The 17,773-nt window shown below is 40.6% G+C and overlaps 1 long non-coding RNA gene across 1 annotated transcript in view; it reads left to right on the forward strand.

Annotated features, from left to right (window-relative positions):
• LOC306665415 overlaps positions 1-17,773 on the forward strand; it is a 461,853-nt gene that overhangs the window by 243,787 nt on the left and 200,293 nt on the right. The window lies entirely within an intron of this gene.

The following is a 17,773-nucleotide window of genomic DNA, read 5'->3' on the forward strand; positions in this document are numbered from 1 at the left end:
AAGGTCCCTTTCTTCTCGCTCATCCTGGTTCTGCAACTTCTCTATCGCGGAGGAGAGACCAGACGCAAGCTGGGGGTACGCAGCGGATTCAAGGAGGTCGTTGCTCTCGCAGATGTGAAAAGGAAAGAGCCCTGTCCCCTTATATACCTATTTCATTGCTGTTCTCTTCCTTTCCTGGGGAAGCTTCTGGAACTGAGAGAGAACCTGCGGAGCATCGCAGACGCTGATCCCCTGATGGACTGGGTGACTCAGGAAAGGATTGTTCTTATCAACCACATTTTAAGCCAGAATCATTTATCATTACATAAGAAGCAGTAACACCAGAGGCTTATGTGACTTGCCCAAGGTCACAGAGATGGTAGGAGTTGAGTAGGGAGTAGGGAGCTGCAGTCAAATCTATTGACCCTGAAGCGAACTACACCAGCCACACTGCAAGGTGGCTCTCCTTGTCCTCTGCGTGGAGACTGGAGGATGAGATATAACCCATTTAACCCAGGGCACATTGAGAAATAGAAACCTCCATTTTTGGTTCCTCTTGTCTCTGGCTCCCAAATCATTCTGTATTTTCCAGTAACAACCTGATTAAAGGTAGAATCAGAAGCCAAGCACCTCTGTGATTTCAGTGTTCTGAAAGCCTTTATGAAGTTGTGTTTCTGAAGAATTTTCGGTGGAAAACTAGGGAATAGGACCCTTAGACCAAGAATTTACAATTAAAGAATAATATGGCTTAACCATAATCCACATATGAGCATCTCTGGTTCCCTTTTGGAACACTGGTTGGGAAGTCACAAAGACAAGAGTTATTAAAGAGGTGGGCAGCGTCACACACACCCTCTCAGGCTCACTCATGCGTGCACACAAATTTCTCCCAGTTTTACACTGTCCTGGCCCACTTTCTGAGGGATAGGAAGGCTGCTTTGGGACCCCAAGAAAAGAGAAGCCTCCTTAGTTTAACACTCCCAAATAGAGTGTTAAATGTTTGTTTCACATTTATTTCATGAATCTGAAATTTATCTGGGTTCAATGTGCACATAGTAGAAATAGGAATGCCCCTGAGAGAAGGAAGCTGATCAGTCATTGCCCACGATGTGAATGCCATTAATCTGTACAATGAGGAGCCCAGAACAGACTCCCAACTAATAATGTCTGAGGGACTAGGAGATGAGAGTTGCTTAGCAATTTTCCTCATGTTTTGGACAAACTGGGCCTGTACTTTGGTGTGGCCCTATAATCTGAATGCTTGCTGGATTTAAAACAGTGTGCAAGACCCCCTGTGCTCACAAGGTCCCATCCCTGACTTCTAGAGACTTCTCTCTTTGCACTTTGGGAAACCTCCCAATTCCTTCTCCTAAGGAAAGGAATCTGAGAAACAGGGAGATGGAGCAGGAAGAAAGGAAACAAACATCTGAGAAAAATAAGTTAAATAGGGGAATAAAAGCCTAAAAATAAAACAGTGGAAAGGTTATAAGGAAAGTACAAGGGGGCAAAGTCCAACTTAGAAGAAACAAACTAAGACACCAAGAATTTTAAAGGGGAAAAAAAGGTCAGTTTTTAAAAGATTGTGTTAATAGACAAGCCGCCCAAAAAAATTCACGAAGATATCAAGATACAAAGAAGTTTCAGATGGAGAAAAAAAAAATGCTTTGTATTTTCACCCAATAAAAACTAACATGTTTGGGTAAAACTTTGATCTTTGAAGTCCCATAAATGTCCCTTAAAATATTTAAATTTCAAGTACTTATACTAATGAATGGTATCGTCATTTGGACCAGATAATACATCTAATCACAGGACTTTGTGAATAATTTTCATTATTAATCTTATAGTTTTGCAGAGTTTATTCAACACCTTAACCTCCACCCACTCCAGTTTCATGGGTTTCTCAATTCCTTGCCTCTCCAGTCACTTTTCACCTTTGTTACCTGAGCCACTCACTCGTCCCCAGGGACTCCCTCCTTAGGGATGACAAACTGCATCTCCTCCAAAATCTCCTCTTCAAATCTCCCTCCCTTCAACTCTCTCACCATATGTCCTTCCTCATAGCTTCCCTAAGCAATTTCAGTTTCAAGAACCCTCAGCTCTTATCCCTGACCCATCTTACCCTGAGTGTTCACTTCCTTCTTTATCCAATTGCCATTGCTGATCCATCAGAATGATCCCTTCTTGCAAGCCCCCTTCATCCCCTTATTTGATCTTATATCCTGCAGCACTTTCTGGCAACACTCAGACTCTATTAAACCCGACTTTGCACAAAACACACAGTGTTACACAAAAACACACAGTGATGCTAACTGGCTTCTCTTCAGGAAGCACAAATTGCAAATGGACAGGTATCGATGCCATCCAGCCATTCCACTCAGAAATGACCATTCTGCACACAGTTTTTCTCTCTTCAAACTTACCCATCTCCACCCTCTGCTCATCCCTTTATTCTCAGCTGATGTCCTAGCCTTATATTTTATTGAGAACATAAAAACAGCAGGATAGGAGCTCACTCGTTTCTTCACAGTCCGTGCCCATGCTCTCTGGCTTCCTTCTAGTCTCACTGTGTCTCCACTTCAGTCAGCTCTGCCACTTACACCCTAAGCTGTTTCTACTCAATTCCAGCCTCACACCCAAGCCCACCTTGACTTCTGCATCTCCGTAAAGCATGGCACTATCAAGTCACTTGGGCGCACAGCTCGCACGTCTTCTTTTGTTTTTCCTTTCTTCACTGCTGTATTTAAACCATCAGCAAATTCTATAGGCGCTACCTTTTTTAAAAAATCCAGTCTGATCGTCTTTGCTACCACCATCTTATCCTCACCTGGATCATTGCTCTTTTGTATATTAGTTACCTTTCAATTTAGCTATACATGACTGAAAAACCAAAAATGACAGTGGCTTAGGCCAGATAGGAGTTTGTTTCTCCCTCATGTAAATAAGTCCACAAATAATGTCTTCCACAGCTGCTGTGAAATTGCCATACCAGCATCACAGACCTATCCAAGCTTCCTGTTCCGCCACCCTCACCTTCCATTTTAAAGGCCACCTTATGGGATGAGATGGTCACTACACTAAAGCTCCAGTCCTTATGTTTATGTTCCAGGCTGGCAGCAGAAAGAAACAAAAGAAAAGACCTCCTCCCAATAGAATAGGCTATCCTTCATTAGTGTTCCAAAAACTGCTACGAATCTGTTTCCTTATAGCTTATTTGCCAGAACTGTATCTAGTTGTAAGGGGTAAGGGGACTAGGAAATCTAAATTTTAACTGAGCACACTGCTGTGAAGAAGGTTCTCTCTCTCTCTTTTTTAAAATTTTTAGTTGTAGATGGACACAATACCTTTATTTTATTTATTTATGTGATGCTGAGGATCAAACCCAGTGCCTCGTGCATGTGAGGCAAGCGCTGTACCACTGAGCTACAACTCTGGACCTCTTACTAAAGAAAGGAGGGTAGATGGCCCATAGGTGGCACCCAGAAGTCTTTGTTGTTTCTCCTAATTGATATTCCAGTTTATGCCCTTCTGCTCTATGTTCTGTTCTCAGAGCAGCCAAAATACAACTTTTCTCAAAACTTGCTCATGACTACCAGTGCACTCAGAGTTAACCAAACTCCTACAATAGGTAGTCTGCAAGGTACCAAGCAAGCTGGCCCCACTGACCCTGTGCCCTCATCTGGTCCCCTTTCCTTCCTCATCCTCTCCATCTTTGTTCATCAGACAGACCAAGCTCACTTCTCTATCAAAACTTTGGCTTTCCCTCTGCCTAGAAAGTTCTTTTCCCAAAGAAACTCCACATGGCCTCATGACTGCCTTCTAGCTCCTCTGCTCAATGTTACCTAATCAAAGGGGTCCTCCCTGACTCCCCCTGACACAATGCACACATGCCCCTACCTCCCTGGTTCCCTTATTAATTTCCTTGATAGAACTTCCCATAATCTGAAAGACACGTTCATTGGTTGGGTCCTCTCTCTTTCCCCACCAGAAAACAAGTGTGAGAACAGCAGTTTTACCTCATTTGTTGACTGCTGTTTAACCAACACCTTGAAGACATAGAGGCAGGTAGCAGTCACTCAGTAGTGAATGACAAGTTAACTTCTAATATGAAGTGTTAGTGGGTCGAATGTCATTATTGCACAGTGAGCCAGCTGAGATGAGAGGTGGGGTTGGGGAGAGCAGGCATCATCCTTCTAGAACATTCAAACGACCATCAGAGGGCTTGTTTGAGGTTAAAAATGTATTTTTGGAATGAATGAAACTCTTACCACCTCCATGACCACATTTAGGGCTATTGCTCATGTCAGGGACTGGCCAGCCAGCCTCTTGGAGAACCAAGCTCCATGAGCTGTGGCTTTGGAAGACTATGTGAGTTGTATGCAGATCCTCTTCCTTTATTGCTCCTTTGAAGTAGATCTTTTCCAGGAAAGTTTTTGAGTTGGAATGCCCACCTTGCAATAATGGCAAATCATAAGGCAACCTGATCTGGTTCTCTGCCTTGAAATTGAGTATAGGGTTTTAATAACAAGATTAATGCCCCATGGCTTCCAGCATTGGTCCTTGGTCCAGTGTGTCTAAAGGAACTGGTCTTGGGTAGCCTTGTGCCCAGCTGCACACACCAGAAAAGAAGAGGGAATCTCTACCCAGATACCCCTGTTATTCTTCCACTACTCTCGAGGAGATAAGACACAAAGACATAATCAAGAAAACACGCAAAGAATTAAACAAAATGTTCTTTAAAATCTAAAATGTGTTCCAATTAATAAACCTACACTGTGCTAGTATTGTTGTTCTAGCATGTTCTACTCTCTGTGCCTCTCTTAAGTCATTTAACCCGCACAATAATCTTATGCTTCAAGTTCTTTTGTTCCTTTACTTTACAGATGAGGAAATAGGCAACATGAATAATAGATATCAGCTGGATGAGAGATCCCTATGAGACCTATTCAAGAAAGGCTTCCTGGAAGAGGTGGGCAGGATTTATAGCTGAGCAGAAGCCCAGAGGCATACCAAGTACTGAGAACTGATTAGCAAGGCTGCAAAGATGAGATGTGTTTGAGGAACAATGGGGATCCTGTCTGGAGAAGGAAGTAGAGATTTGTGCAACTTTATGATTGCTGCAGATGCAAAGCCTCAGTCACAGGAAACAACTAGAGTGTTTGTCCAAAGGCTCTTTAGAGCGTCTCACCTTTGTACCAGGCCTACAGACCTCTTAGCTCCTAAGCAGATGATATGGTGGATGTGGTTTGACCCCCAAATGTTCATGTGTTTGAAGATTGGTTCCCAATGTGGTGGCATTAAGAGGAAGTAGAACCTTTAAGAGGTGGAGCTTAGCTTGAGGTAATGAAGTGATTGGGGTCACTGCCCTCAGAAGAGATTAATGCTGATCTCATGGAGTGAGCTAGTTCCTGTGAGAGTGGGTTGTTATAAAAGAGTATGGGCCTGAATTTCTCTGTCTTCCTGTCTTATCTGGGCAACTCTCCCCCTCGCACACACTCCTACCATGATTCCATCTGCCTTGATGTGAGGACAAGGAAACTCACCAGAGTCTGAATCAGTGGGGCTGCGATCCTGAACTTCAATGAACAAAATAAAACTCTTCCTTGTAAAGTACCCAGGCTCTGGTATTTTGTTATGACAACAAAAAAATGGACTAATACAGCCAGTGTTTAATAGAATTTTTGATCTTTTTAAATTAAATGGATGCTGCAAAAAATGTTCATATAGGGAGTTCACAGTAGACAGATATGACTTAGGTTTAGCAGAAATTATTCACTCAAAAAGGTACAAATGCAGACACTTTCATAATCCTTACATGAACAGTACAAGTCTAATTGTTACAATTAATTTAGTGTTATCTTCCAGCTCTGAGAAAAGGGCCCACAGCAAGTATTTTTCTTTTAGAATGAATTTTCTGTAAAAGTCTTAGTTTAATCTACCTAAAAAGCCTAATAAATTAATTAGTAACTTAATTGAAGAAATAGTTTTTCAAAAAGAAAACCCTTTTTAATATGTTTAAGTGTTGAATATCTGGCCTTAATAGATAAAAATTATATCATTTTAACAGTGCAGATCACCATTTGGATTATATTTTTAAATCTCTTGGCAATATAAATTATTACACCAATTTTAGGGTAGGTGGTTTGATGACTTATTGGTTCATAAGAAGACCTAAACTAGCCAGGCATGGGTGCACATGCCTATAATCCCAAAGGCTAAGGCAGGAGAATTGCAAGTCCAAGCCCAACCAGAGAAACTGAGCAAGACTTTATCTTAAAAAAATAAAAAGAACTAGGGTATAATTTTTGCTTATCTTTTTCCTATAAAAAGTCTCTAATAGACTCTTAATACTTGTTATTATGAAGTCAATATATTCTTTTAAATCATGTGATAAATAAATACTTTTGCACTATTAGGTGGCTACTCCTCTTCTAAATAGAAAAGTATGAGACAAGCTGTTCAACCTCTAAGGGAGTAACAATTTTGCGGGGATGGAGACAAGATTGACATAAGTAAAGAAATTTAACAATAATGTAAGGTAATATACAACTAAATCCTACATTGCTTGTTACACACAATTCTTTAGAAATGCCCAAGATTTGATTTATTTAGAAAAGGAATAATTTTTCTTCAATTTTTAAAATTATCTTAACATCCTTTGTCCCTAATTTTTAAACTTAAGAGTAATATTAAAAAAAAAAAAAAATGTTGAGACTATGTCTGGATATGTTGCCCAGGCTGGCCTTGAACTCCTGGACTCAAATTCTTCTCCTGCCTCAGCATACCAATGCTGGACTTATAAATGTGTACCAACATGCCTGACTAAATAAAACACTGAATAAAATAAATAATAAAATTGGTAATTATTTTTGGCCCAGGAGTGATGCGACTGTGAAATCTTGGTAATTAATCATCTCCTTGTGTGACTTGTGCTGACTGCGTTGATGAACATTATTGGTTGGAGGAAAGCAAGTTATCAGACCACACTCTGGTAAAGTGGGATCTCACATGGGGCCTATAAAGACATGTTTTCCAATATCTTCTCAAATAATTCTTTTTCCAGGTAAACTTCGCACCATGCAATGGTTTTGGTCTGTTATGAAATATACCCAGTGCTTTTCATGCAACTGGGTGCAAATATCATGAATTCCAGTGTATTGGAATGCAAAAGAAGTCACTGAGTGGAGTATTTTAAAAATTGATCCAAATGATTGTTGCTTCCTTCAAATTATGGAGGTGTGTTTTACTCTGAAAGCCCTTGCTTAAAATATGAACACTTCCTTATTTCCTATAACTGATAACACTTACTCCAGAGTTCATTTCCAGAATTCAGCTAGCTCAGTGTTTTCTGGTGGGAAACAATCCCTTTCAGGTTACACTCAGTCACTGTGGGTCACTATTCAGTCAAATTAGAAGTGCAGACTCCCTATAAAAGCATCTGTTCCTGCCCAAAATGGTTAATTGCAGGGAAAATGTAAGAGCCTCACAGGGAGGTGAGATGTGACTCATTAGCACAGCACCTGGATGCCCTGTTGATTTCTGCCCCTGCATGCATGACTACTGAAACTCTTCATTTACCCTCTGGTTCTTACTGTGTGGCTCCCAGTTTAGTGCCATTTACTCAACAGCATTTGTTGTAAAATTTCCTCAACTAACATGCAAGTGACCACCAGCTCTAAATAAGTCACCCTCTGTGCACCCTGACCCACTTGAGGGGTCTCAGGATGTTTCTGGATTCAAGGCTGACTGAGGGCCATCTCAGGCCTGCACTGCTTAGAATCCTTCCTCAATCACTTCTAATCTCTAGGTAGTTGGCACTAGGTTAATCCAGTGATTCTCCAAGGGGCTTAATAAACCCCGTATCTGTATCAAGGAACTGCAAACAGACAGCATTGTGATGGTAATACCCCTGTCTTAGTTTGGGCTGTTAAAATACCACATATTTGGAGGCATGAACAATAAACTTATTTCTCAAAGTTCTGGATGCTGGGAAGTCAAAGGTCATGCCATGCAGATCCCATGTCTGGTGAAAAGCTGTTTCCCAAGCTTGTATCCTCACACTGCAGAATGCGATAGAAAGCAAGCTCTAGTCTTTTCTTCTTCTTCTTACCAGGGCACTAACCCCATTCATAAGGGACCCACCCTCAAAACTTAATTATCCCTTAAAGACCTCTCCTTCATATGCCATACCATACTAGGTGGTGGCTTCAATCTATGTGGAAGGGACATAAACATTCATTCCAAAGCAATCTGAAAATTATCTGGTTATTTCCAAATTCCCCTGTCAAGAGTTGGACCTGGAGTAGGATAACCAAAACCAATCTGTATCACAACTTAATGTGTTCTCTCTTTCTCATTTCTCCAGTTCAGACTCCAAAAGTACTCCAAAAGTGCACTGTTTGTCAGTACAGACAAAAGAGCTACAGAGAAATAAAGCGGAAGAACTGGAAAATAATTCAAGTGAATAATTCAAGCCCTATTGTCTTTATTATGTACCTTTTAGGTCTTTTGTTTCCAAATTCCTTGGGTATTGGCAGTTCTTTGGAAGGAATAGATCTTTACCCTTTGAAGACTGATTTGATTTTTTAGAAAAAGCTGAAAATATTCCATGGCAAAAATCTGTTGGGTAAACTAGATGAGCTATTTGGTCAATAGACCAAGACACTGATAAAAGAAAGGAAGAGGATGTGAAAGGAAGTGAGTCAGCCTGTGCTCTTGGTAACAAACCCAGATCCTGGAGAATAAGAATTCACCCCCAAGAGAAAGGCTGTAACCCTTCCTAGTGACCTAATCATCTCTTAAAGGCCTACCTTCCACCACTACCACAATGGCAACTAATTTCAGCATGAGTTTGAAGGAGTCCAACCACATTCAAAACAGAGCAGAAAGCACTTGGAGAGTTGCTCTGATTTGGGGACAGAAATGTACTAAAAATACCCTAGGGCCTGAAGTTCCCGATCTTTCCCGAACAGTCTTGAATGCATACCTGACTAGAGTATAATATAAAGGTACACTGGATGATAAAGCAATAAAAATCAATTACTTATAACCTGTAGATATGAAGTTTTACTTGTATTTAAACTCCCACACAATAACACAATTTTTAAAGCATAGCTTTTAACTTGTACTTAACAACAAATATATTTTAATTCAAAAGTTGTACTTTATAGCTGCTTCCTGAAACTGACCAGTATGATATTATTGGCCACCTAAAAGGCTCTGTTGAAAATTACTTCAGTATTGTCTCTATTTTCCACAAAGTATAATAGACTATTGGTATAAGCAGCTTGAAAAAAGGTTTTAAGGCAAATACCAGTTGCTTTCATCTTTTTAGTTGCCTCTCACTAGTGCCCATAGAGTTGAATCTCTGACTGACCTTAATTCCTCAATTCCAAGGTCCTTGTCAGTGTTCAACATTAAGCCAGTTCTCTTCTCATTTAGAGGTCACATCTGGTGTTAATGCATATGAGCTGAAATCGATGTAGTGATGATATCCTTTTTTCCTTCCTTCCTAACAATGTCATTAGTCCTTGTTCAATGGGATGTCACCTACCCTCCTGTCCTCATAGAGAAAAATATTGCTCAAGCTTCTGCAAAGTACTTTAAAATAACTTTTTGAAGAACAGCCAAATACTGAACTATAAAGATGAAAGTCAGCTCTCTAGATCCTTGACTAACTAGTAGAATAGCGATTCCCAAGGTCATCTTAATAGAAAATTCAAGAAAATATTATATGAAGTGTAATCTTCCAGCTCTGCAAATTACTAGCCTTCTGACCTTAAGGTCAGTCACTTGACTTCTTTGCTCTTTAGCTTTCAGACCTGTCAAGAATAGATAAAAAGGCTTACACTCCTAGGCTTACAGGCTCTTGTCTGATGTGGATGAGACTTACCTGGCAGGGAAACCACACAATATCAGCTAGCTGATTTTCTCTAAGGTACTCACAGTGAAGTGATCCAAGAAAGCATCCTACCCAGGGAAATTGAACTGCAGAATGATGATACTGCTAACTTTTTACAAAAAGCAGGCAATTTGGAGGAAGGGAGAAGTGTATCTTAACTTATCTGGGGATGAATATGATCTTAAGTACCTTGAGTGTACTCTAAGTTACATCATCAATGTCATTACCATGAGATACAATATAGCACCTAACATATTGAATGATGATTAGGTATATTTTTAAAGTATGGGTACATATAAGTCAGAATAAAAGAGATTGTGATGTGGAGACTAGAATACAAATAAATCACATCATCTGCAGAAATAGGTATTATTTGTAAGTGACAACAGCAGAACTCAAATACATAGCTTACAAATCTATTTCTAATATTTTTTCTAATAAAGTGAATTTTATTTGGGCCATTGAACCTCCTGTGAATTTGACAAATCTGTGAGCCTGCTTACCAGGAAAAAAAATGCATATATTTTCACATATCATTTTAGCCCATCTATGAACTTCCCAGGGGACCATAGAAGCAGATTAAGAACCTTTATACTGCTCTCTCCTGGATATGTCTGAGTGCATTTACCAAATGAGAATATGATTTTTCCACCCTATGTCAGAAGAAAAGGGCAAATTTTATGGTACTAAAGTGGTTTGAAATAAGCCTTTGAGAAATGTTGGAAATAAAGAACCTCTCTTGACTCTGCAATAGTCTTTAAAAGACTGAGATGCCAAAGATGCTCTGGCATTGGAGCCTTATTGAGCCATGCTCCAATCCAGTAGATCCCTACTGAAGGTCCAGTGTGTGCCTGGCCCTGGACTCACAGTGGGGCCCAAGTCAAGCCTATTCCTATGAAGGATTCTTATGAAGGTCACCTTCTCTGTGTGGGAAGACACACAGCAGATAAACAAATGTATTATGCAAGACAGTGTTAAGTGCCTTAGTTAAGGAACTAAGACAGAGGAACAGCTTGAGAGGGAGAGTCCAGTGGAGGCTGTAAGACAGGAAGACTTCTCTGGGGAGCCGGCATTTGATCTAAAGATTTAGAAGAAGCTGCCTGGGTGAGATCTGTGGCACAGTGTTTAACACAGACATAACTTCCTGTACAAAAATCCTCAAGTGGAAATGAACTTGGTGTATGCCACTGTGATGGGAGTGAGCTCACCAAGAGGGCAGCTGCATGTGACCAGGCTGCAGAGGCAGGTGGTATCCCTCCTCACCGGGCTTGAAAACTGGGGAGAAGTTTGGGGAACATGAGATGGGAAACATTGAAGAGGTGGGGCAGTTGGTATAATATGAATTACATTTTTAAAAGATCACTTAGGTTGCTAAGCAAATTGTATTATCCAGGGGTCAAAAGTGACAGAGGAAGAGGAGTAGTCTAGCACAGGGTGAGGCTGGCTTTGCTCAGGGTTATAATGATGAAGATACAGACAAATTTGGAAATGTTTTCTGGTGGTTGAAAGCGTAGGCTTTGTCAGCAGGCAGGAGGAGGGGAAGTGAGTGGAAGAGTCAAGCTGAGGATGTATGTGGGTCAGCTTTACGTCACTGTGACCCAAATACCTGACCCAATACCTGACTGGGTTCCCAGTTTCAAAGGTTCAGTCCATGGTCAGTTGACTCCATCACTTTGGGCCCCAGGTGAGACAGGACACCATGGTGTAAGGGCACAGGCACAGGAAAGCAGTTCAGCTCCTGCTGGCCAGGAATCAGAAAGAAAGATGGATGCCACAAACGTACCCCAGTGACCCATCTCCTCCAGTTATGCCTCACCTGCCTTCAGTTACCATCTACTTAGTCCTTCCTAATTATTAAGCCATCAAATGGTTTAATCCATTGACTAGGTTATAGCTCTCATAATATAATTATTTCACCTCCTGCATTAACATAGGAGTTTTGGGGGGCTATCTCCTATCTAAACCACATCAGGATGAAACTAGGGTTTTGCTGAAGTAACCGGGATAGTGAGGAGAAAAATGGCACAGGAGAGATCTGGGTGAGGGGCAGGGTGGACCTATCAACCAGGATTTATGAGTAGATATGATTAGCTCTGCTAGATATGTGAGTATGGAGTTCCAGGGAAAGGTCATGGCTAGAGACATAAATTCAGAAGTTATTTCTGTGTCATATATAAAACCATATGATTAAATAAAATTAATTGGAGAGAATAGAAGATGGCCCAGGACAAAACTCTGGAGAAGTCCAACATATAGAGGTCAAACAGAAGAACTACAGCCAACAAAAGCACCTGAGAAAGAGCAGGAAGAGAGGCAGAAGGAAAACCAGGAAGAGTGTTGGGTCAGGAAGCCAAGGGAACAAAAGTGTTTCAAGAGGGAGACAATGATCAGCTGTGGCAAGTGCTGCTAAGATGTGTAGCAGAGACTAGTCACTGTCCCCTGTACCTGCTTTTCTCCATTTTTCTTTTAGAAATAGAAACAACTAAGTTCAAGCTGGACACATATGTCTACATGTTTCCCAGAATCCTTTGTGGCTAGATGTGACCATCTGGCTGAATTCCAGTCAGTGTGTTATGAGGAAAAGGAACTTATGTAATCTGCTAGACTTGGCCTTAAAATATTGGGTGTGCATTTCTCCATTTTCTTTTCTTGGTTCCCATAAGCTGGAACGTGCATGTGGCAGTGACTCAGTTTCAGTCACACACATGAGGACAGAAGTCTGGTTGATATCAGAGGAATGAACCCAAAGAACATGAGTCCCTGAATGCTTTCTATGGGGCAGAGTTGCCCATCTGCTATGGATTGCCTGTCTCCCTCTGGACTCTCTTGTAAGAGGAAGAAACTAACTTCTCTCTAGAGTCCCTGTGTGTGGGGATCTCTTTTAGCATGCAGCCTATGCCATAACTCATCCAGGTATTAAGAAATGAAACGATGTACCCCATTTGTGTACAAGGTATCAAAATGCAGTCTGTAAAAAATAAAAATTAAAAAATAGAAAGATGAGGAGAAGCAACATGGAGCTGACAATTTCAGAAGTATGATTGGGTCAGAAACCTGCTAGGAGTGAATTGAAGAGCTAATCCACTCATTCTTTCTCTTTTTTCATTCAAAATATTCACTGAATTTTTACTGTGAAATCATGCACTGTCATAGGTCCTGGATCACAGTAGAGAACGAATTAAATAATGTCCTGCCCTCATGGCCCTTGCCTTCTAGTACAGGAGATAGAAAGTAAACACACAAACAGACCATGAACAGATGTAAACATGAACAAATGTAAAAATGTAAACAAATGTAAACATGAAGTATGTGCCAAGAGGAAAAATAAGACTGAAAATATGACTGAAGGTGCTAATTAGGTAGACTAGTCAAGGGAGGAATCTCAGAATGGGTTACTTCCGAGCTAAACTGACTAAATAAAGATTAAGGGAAAGCTACATTAAAAATCTTTGGGAAGAATATACCAGGCAGAAAGAACCCAAAGTATAGAACCCCAGAGGTAGGAATTCACTTGCTCAAGGCAACAATCTAAACAGATATTTTATTTAAATCATAATTTATCTTAATAGAGTGATTTAAACTTTCAGACTGAAAAAAAAATTCCCCTCAAATTCCTGTTTAATGAGTAATTTTACTTACCTGGCAGCTAACAGGGCAAAGTCATAGACGGAGGTTTGCATTTGGCACTCATTCACTTATGAAATGAGATTTCTTTTCTGGACTGAGCAGAACCTGTCACTCTCTTACGCCCTCAGTGGTCTCATCTCTCCAGTGGTGGCTCCTGCCATCAGAACACACCTGCTTCTGCTCAAATTTCATTAGTGCCCTAAGAAGACGTTTTGCTGCTTAGCATTCTTAGTAAAGGCTTTGCTTTTAGAAATTGAACTGTGTTAATGTGTCTGTTCCTGATAAAACAGTCTCATTTTTACCAGCCTCCTGGAAGAACTGAAGGACGTATTCCTATTGGGGAGCTTCCAGTAGGCTGTGATGCAGACTTTGCGGAATGGGCAGATCTTTGGATATTCCTCTTGAAAGAAATAGGAGTGGACCTTGGGGCTTCCAATGAGATTTAATTATAGCCTTGACATCCTCAGCAATGACAGCTATGGGGACTGTCATCTTTTGAGAAATCAAATACCTACAGGCTCTTTTAATTCATTTGTTTGCTGGTGGCAGGGGAACATTGCAAATTATGGTTTTCTTTTTCCATGGAGGTCTCTTTCATTTGCTTCCCTGCTCATACTCTGCAAAGGGAAATCCAAGCCCATGATAAAGCAGAAATCAAACCTCAAAGAAATCGATCCAAAAATTTGGATTGATGTTTTCCAGCCAATCCCGATCTACCTTCCGTTCCCCAGAACTCAGAACTCATCACACACACCTCCTGATGTGCAGAAAAATGCCTGCAATTTTTCTTTATGATGAGAATAACATAAAACAGAATTGATCAAAAGTCATGTAGCAGAAGAGAGGAAACCTAAATCTGTACTACAAAGAGAAAGTAAATGTGTCTGTGAAGTCACATGATTTCTGTATCCTAGATATCAATGATTAAAATGTTTTCTCCTCCAAGCCAGAGGAGAAACTGAATTACCTTTCTATTCTCTGTCTTTAAAAACTCATGAAGCCAGGTGTAATCCCAGCAACCCAGGAGGCTGAGGCAGGAGGATCACAAGTTCAAGGCTGGCTCCAGCAACTTAGTGAGATCCTTAGTTGAGGCTGTAGTGGTAAAGTCCCCCAGGGTTTAATCCCCAATACCAAAAAACTTTGTTTTGGAAAGGAAAAAAATACTACAAAATTTAAAAAGGAAAATAATACAGCGTAGTCACTGTTTTGCAGGCATGCAGATTGCAAGAGTTGTGGGGTCATGGAGCCTCCCACCAAGATGTCACAGGAAGGCCCAGGGAGGCCAGGCAGTGTGTGCCAGGGTTGGAGTTTCTGCAGGCATCCCCCAAGGGGATGGAGGGTGAAGCTGTGACAGTGATGCCAAAGCTGCAGAGGAGACCCCAGGAGCTAAGATACATTGGGAATGGGGAAGGTCTGCCAAGGAGGATGCAGGCAGCCAGCAGAGTTAGCCCAAGGCAGTAGCCACAGAGGCTCCTGAGATCATGGCTTGGGGCTGCCCAAGACCTTTGGGTCCCGAATCCCACAACCACATGCCACAGATGCCAGACATGGAATTACAGAATTTAATGTTTGCCCTGCCTTGTGTCTCAGGGGAGACTTTGAACTTGGAATTTTGAGCAGTGCTGGAACTGTTAGAATTATGGGGACTCCTGGAGATGGTCTGAATACAGGTTGCATTACGAGATGCGCATGAGCCCTTGAGGTCCAGGGGCAGCGTGTTATAGTTTGAATCTGGGATGACCCCCAAAGGCTCTTGTGTTGAAGGCTTATTCCCCAGATGGTGGGGATATTGGGAGGCGGTGGAAATTTTAGGAGGTAGGGTCTAGTTGGTGGAAGTAGGCCACTGAGGGCATGCTCTTGAAGGGTGTATTGGTGCCCTGGCCCCTTCTTCCCTTTCTCTCTTTGATTCCCGGCTGCCGCAAGGTCAGAAGCTGTCTTCTGCCATATGCTTCTCCCATGCCACAAACTCATAGCAATGGAGCCAAATGATCATAGACTGAAACACTAGAAATCATGAGGCAAAATAAACCTTGCCTCCTTTAAGTTGATTTTCTCAGGCATTTTGTCACAGTCATAGAAATGAACATACATTTTTTTGTACCTTTTGATAAGCTTTAGTAAATATATACGGCCATCACTGCAATCACTATAGACCAATTCCATCATTCTGAAATGTGACTAATGCCTGCTGCTACCCTCTGCACCACACAGTAACTGATTTTCTTTCTGTCCCTAAAGTTTTATTTTCTAGATATGCAAACAGATCACACCATGTATTATCTTTTCTCACTCCTTTTGCTCCTATATGGATTTGAGATTCATTCAATGCATTGCAAGTACTAGTAACTTGTTCATATACATTTTTTGTACTTCATTTTTGTTATTGTAAGCATGCTTAATATAAAAATTGAAGTTTTAAATTGAAAATTTTAAATATATGATTCAGTGGTATTAAGCACATCACAATGCTGTGCAATCATCACCACTATCCATTCCCACAATGCTTCCATCTTCCCAAACATAAACTCTGTGCTCAGAAAACACTAATTCCCCATTCTTCTTCCCCTCTGATCCTAAAAGATAATTTTACTTCCTGTCTCTGTGAATTTGTCTATTTTTACCTCATAAAAGGGGAATCATGCACTTTTCACAGCTGGGATATTTCACTTGTCAAAATGTCATCAGGATTCATCTATGTATGGAGCTGGGGTGTGATTTAGTAGTAAAGAACTTGCCTGGCATGTGCAAAGAGCCCTGTGTTCAATTTCCAGCAACACACACACATACACACACATAAACACACACACAAACAAACATCCATCTTGTAATGTTTATCAGAACTTCCTTTCTTTCCTTTTCATAGTGGGGATTGAACCCAGAGACACTTTATCATTGAGTTACATCCCCAGCCCTTTTAAGTTTTATTTTGAGACAAGGTCCTGCTGAGTTGTTGAGGTTGGCCTCAAACTTCCAATACTCTTCCCTTAGTCTCCTGAGTAGCTCCAATTATAGACATATATCACCATGCTTGGCTGGAATCTCAGTCCTTTTAAGGCTCAGTAATTCTCCATTATATGGATATACCACATTTTGTTTATCCATTTGCCTGTTAATGGGAATTTGAGGTATTTCCATCTTCAGTTATTGAAGATAACGCTCTGTGGTCATTGGTGTATAAGCAGTTGAGCCCTGTTCTTAACTTTTTGGGTATATGCCCAGGAATAGAAATGCCGAATTACCTGGTAATTCTTTAAATTTTTAAGGAATCACCATACAGTTTTCATTTTAATTTGCATTCCCTTAAATATTCCGTGATATTGAACATCTTTTCTTGTGTTTGCTTTGGGTTCCTTTTTTCTTTTTAATATATTTTGATTCATTGTACACAAATGAGGTACAACTGTTGTTTCTCTGATAGTACACAAAGTAGAGTTGCGCCATTTGTGTAATCATACATGTACATAGGGTAATGATTTTTGCCTCGTTCTGTTATTTTTCTTTCCCCCCACCCCCTCCCCAACCTTTTTTCCTCTATACAATCCATCCTTCCTCCATTCTTGCCTCCTTCCCACTCCCCCGTTATGTATCATCATCTGCTTATCAGAGAGATCATTCAGCCTTTGGTTTATTGGGATTGGCTTATCTCACTTAGCATGATATTCTCCAACTGTATCCATTTACCTACAAATGCCATAATTTGATTCTTCTTTATGCCTGAGTAATATTCCATTGTGTTTTTATACCACAGTATCTTTATCCACTCATCAATTGAAGGGCATCTAGGTTGGTTCCACAATCTAGCTATTGTGAACAGAGCAGCTATGAACATTGATGTGGCTGTATCTCTGTAGTATGCTGATTTTAAGTCCTTTGGGTATAGGCCAAGGAATGGGATAGCTGGGTCAAATGGTGGTTCCATTTCAAGTTTTCTAAGGAATCTCCGTACTTTTCTAAGGAATCTCCAGCTTTCCAGAGCGGCTGCACCAATTGCAACCCCACCAGCAATGTATGAGTGTACCTTTTTTCCCACATCCTCACCAACACCTATTGTTGCTTGTATTCTTGATAATAGCCATTCTAATAGGGGTGAGATGGAATCTTACATATCTTCTACTGTGAAATACCTACTTAAATCTTTTGCATACTTTATAATTGTGGTTTTAATCTTCTTCTTCTTGAGTTATAACAGTTCTTTTTGTATTTCTTTTAAAAATGTTTTATAAATATTCCCTCACAGTCTATGACTTGTCATTTTCTTGACCATAT

This window comes from Sciurus vulgaris, assembly GCF_902686455.1.
Source record: "Sciurus vulgaris genome assembly, chromosome: 7".
In the NCBI taxonomy this organism is placed as follows: domain Eukaryota; kingdom Metazoa; phylum Chordata; class Mammalia; order Rodentia; family Sciuridae; genus Sciurus; species Sciurus vulgaris.